This window comes from Alligator sinensis, unplaced genomic scaffold (assembly GCF_000455745.1).
Source record: "Alligator sinensis unplaced genomic scaffold, ASM45574v1 scaffold956_1, whole genome shotgun sequence".
Lineage (NCBI taxonomy): Eukaryota > Metazoa > Chordata > Crocodylia > Alligatoridae > Alligator > Alligator sinensis.
Window position 1 is genome coordinate 1,105,637 of NW_005842496.1, and position 4,151 is coordinate 1,109,787.

The following is a 4,151-nucleotide window of genomic DNA, read 5'->3' on the forward strand; positions in this document are numbered from 1 at the left end:
CCCAATCATATACCCTTCCCCCTCTCCTCTACTTCTTTCCCATCCCCCACAAGTGTCCTCTTTTTTGATACTGGAAATATGGTAACTAGTTTTCTCAGCACAGGGTACATTGTCTACAGACTATTGTCTCTTTTCCTCTTTTATGCCCTTTCTTTTCCTCCTTTTTCCTTCCACTGATTGATTTTCTTTTTTTCTCTTATGTCTTGTTTTTTGCAGGGATTTTTTTTTGTTTTCACATTCTCCTGTTTTTTTCTTTCTGGACTGGAGTGGGGGGGCGCACCTATTGAACAGCTTCAGGGAATTCTTGTAGCTTAACTGAGTGCTATGGAAGCATACTCTGCCACCTTTCTTATGCTCCCCTCTGCCTTCCTTTTCCACCCCTTATCTCTCCTTTCTGACTCCCATCCTCATCTGCCCATTTTTATCTTCATATTAAACTTTTCCGTGCTTTGCACTCTGCTGTCTCAGCTACCTTCCCTGGGATCATTTGTAAGGCTCATACCTTTCATGGAATCAAGTTCTGAAGGTTTTTCTGTCATGTTGCTTAGATACAGTCCAACTGATATAATATTGAAAGTATTTTCCATTATTTGCCAACAACCAGGCCACTCTAGTGGGATGTTCCTTTTAAAATCATTCTGTTTCTATCTTAAATTTTGCATTCCTCAGAACAGCAACTCCATTTTCTGCATGGAAGTTATCAAATACACGGTGATGCTACAAAACCTACCAAACAAATAATAATACTGACATTAGTGGTGGAAGATATCTAGAGTTATGAAACGCCCTCTTTCATTTCTGTACTGTAACTTCTATGGACAATTCTGCTGCAGGCCCTAAACTAAGAAACCGTGTTTTAATGGAGCTTGGCTGTTATTTGAAAAGCTGCCCTTTTAATTGGGCATCCCTAAGTTATTACTGATCATAGTAAAACATCTTCCTCTGTGAAGATGTGAAGCAAGATCTTCAGTATTTTATGAAAAAAACTTTAAATATTTTGTTTTTACAATTCTTCTTTCCTTTCTCATGTGTCTGCGTCTGTACCCACAGAAAAGACTTTAGAGGTTTAAACAAACTTTAGAGGTTTGAACCAGTGCCCATGGATCATATTTTTTTTATAATTAAACTCACCAAAAAACCTCAAATAAAACCTCAGGGATGAAATGTCTACCTGGTATCCACTGTTGCTTATATTTTTTATTTATAGTTTAATAACAGATGAAAACAGGTGACTGTTAGATGCCTTGTTAAAAATTTTAGATAAGATGCATGGATTTTTTAATTATAGTTTTCCACTAAGTAAAGAAAAATCAAAATTTGTTTTGACTTAATTATTTAAAGCAGATTTGAAGCAGTTTGTTTAAATGAATACTGTAATTTCATTTTTTTTTTAATTAAAATTCCTTCATCCAAACTATGAGTTGAGTATGACTTTTATGGTATCAAATATTAGCAGGCAGAATTTGATAATAGTTTTAATCTATAGTGCATTTCATTAAAGGATCTCAAAGTGCTTTACAAGGTTACATGAATATTGTTTGTGTGTAGTTATTTTATATAATATACTTTTTTACAACCTCCTGATGTTTTAGTCAATAATATTTATGCTGCATCAGAAATCCAATCAAGCTTACGTATTCCACCTCATGTTCTCATTCAGGGTAAAGGAGCTGTTGTTGCACAGTATCTTCATTGCCCAATGTTGCACAACAGAAAGTGTTATACGGCAATAATTCTGAGCTTTCAAGTGTAAAACAGGTGCCTTTTGGGATTCCTTTCATTTATAATTGCTGAATTCTAGCTGGGAACTTATTAGGTAGAACAAGCTCTACTAAGTTGTAATTAGTAACTTTTTTCAGAGTATTGTAAGTGTTTAGTTTAACTGGGAGTTAAAGAAAAGTCATGTGTTGTATTTATACTGGTTTTGTAAACACATTCAAATAATCTGGGAGAATTCTTCTGGGTTTGTTCTCATAGAAAAAACTTACCCAGAGATGCATGTACAGAAATTTAAATGCTAAGGCCAGAAGTGCTGACACTGTGCAACCAGCGGGGATCCTGCACACACATTTCAGCATGCTCTGCAGGCTCCCTTAGACAAATGGCAGCAGTATATAGGGCATCCCTGATTGGCTGAACCAGATTACCCATATTCAGCCTGTGTTTCCCTGCAGTACAATGCAGAGTTTTTGAAGGGGACATGTTCTGCTCCCTGCTAGAGCAGCACATTCCAGCAAGCATCATATTATATCCCTGGTGGGGGAGAAATCTGGACTACTCTGTTCTCTTCTGAGAAGAAGCCAGGGCATACACAAGCATTTGCTCTCCGAAGAGAAACTGTTCCCTTGAAGTGGCTGTTTTTACTCTGAGAGAAAAAGCCTGAATGTCTGTACACTCATGGGTTCTCCTGGGTGAGCAGTGACACTCCCAGGAGAAATTGAATGTTTGTGCATTCAATGTACAAACGTCCCCAAGGGCAAATGTCCCATGGGACTGTCACCAAACCACTGAAAAGATTTCTAAAGACACACAGGTTTAGATAAATATCAGCTACTTTTAACACAGCAAAATTGCACTGCCATTGCCACTGTTAGATCAACAAGTACAAATTCTGCATCCTTCAATTCTGGTTTAATTAATGGTCTCATCTTTCAGTGAGCAAATTATTGTACTCTAAAAACACATTTCCCTTAATTTAGCAGGAAATCTCATCCAATACTGCCTTTTTTCCCTTATGCTTAACACAATTTCAGACATTTGTCAAGTGAGTTTATTGTCCTTCAAACTGAATTAGATTTCCTATTTGGTAAAAGCCCTCACAAATATTCTTACTGTTTACCATTGCTACTTGATCCTGGCCTCAAAGGACTTAGCTAACTAAGCAACTAGTGTCATGGCTGTTTTGTTCAGCCCAACTGGAAAACCGAAAACTGCTAAAGTAGTAGCAGTAGTATAATAGTTTATAACCATCTATCAGCATTAGCATCTGACAAGTGGATACAATAAAATTTACAAAGGTCCACATAAGACAACATTTTATTCCTGGTTGATGATTTTCTAGCCTCAACAGATAGGCCTCTACCTCTCCTCCTCCCACCCATCTCTTCATCAGTTCTGAATAATAGCTTTAGTGCTGTAGCAATGTAATTAAAAAACTTTGGTCAGACAAAAAAAAAAGTTGGATACTTATTCCTTAGTGGTACTAGTCCTGTTACTGGTCCTTGTTGAGGTCAACAGCTATAATATGTGGGTGCTCCATCTCCAGTGATATGTAGCAGCACTGGCAAAAACTAATCTAAAAATATGCTTGACCACACATCTTTCATCCTTACCCAGTAGATTATCCCTGATTCATAAGAAGGCTTAAGTATGTGCTTGAGGACATTCCTGTTTGGGACAAGCAGATGTTCACATACTTGCTTTTGAAGACATACATAATTTTATTGATTTAATAGGAAGTAGCCATGAGAACTTGTCTATGTCCTCTGAAGGGTAGGGAGAGTGGTGTTTTAATGAGAGTGGCTCCAGGAGCTGGGTCGGGCCGACTCCATGCCTCCACATAGGGCTTCATCTAGAAACCACACATGGAGGCATGAAGCCTGCCCAGCCCAACAGCATGCAGACCAGGAGCCGTGGGGAGTCATGTGTCATTGGGCTGGGTGGGCTCTGTGCCTCCACATGCAGCTTCCCATTGGAACCAGCCCAGCCTGGTGGCATACAGCTCCCAACTGCAGTGCCACAAGCCCCACATGCTGGCATGGAGCCAGCCTAGTCTGGTTTGAAGGCACACGCCAGCAGGCAGGCCAGGCTGGCTCCGTGCCACCATGTGCAGCTCCTGGGATTCAGCTGGAGCGGCACATTGCTAGGGGTCTGCCTGCTGTGTCCATGATTGCCCCAAGGGCCTACCGCCTGCTGCTGCCACCACCATTGGCAGGGGCTGTGCACCATGGGAGGTGGGAGAGTCGTGTGACAGGGTGGACCCATACCCACCCACAAACCCTACACCCACCCACCCACATCCCCATGTCCAACCACAAACCCCACCCCCACCTCCTGCAGGCAGGAGCTCCCCTCACCACTCACCAACTGTCCAGTTGCACACCACTGCACTCAGTGTCTGTCTCCACATGGGGCTCCCAGCTGGAGTACTG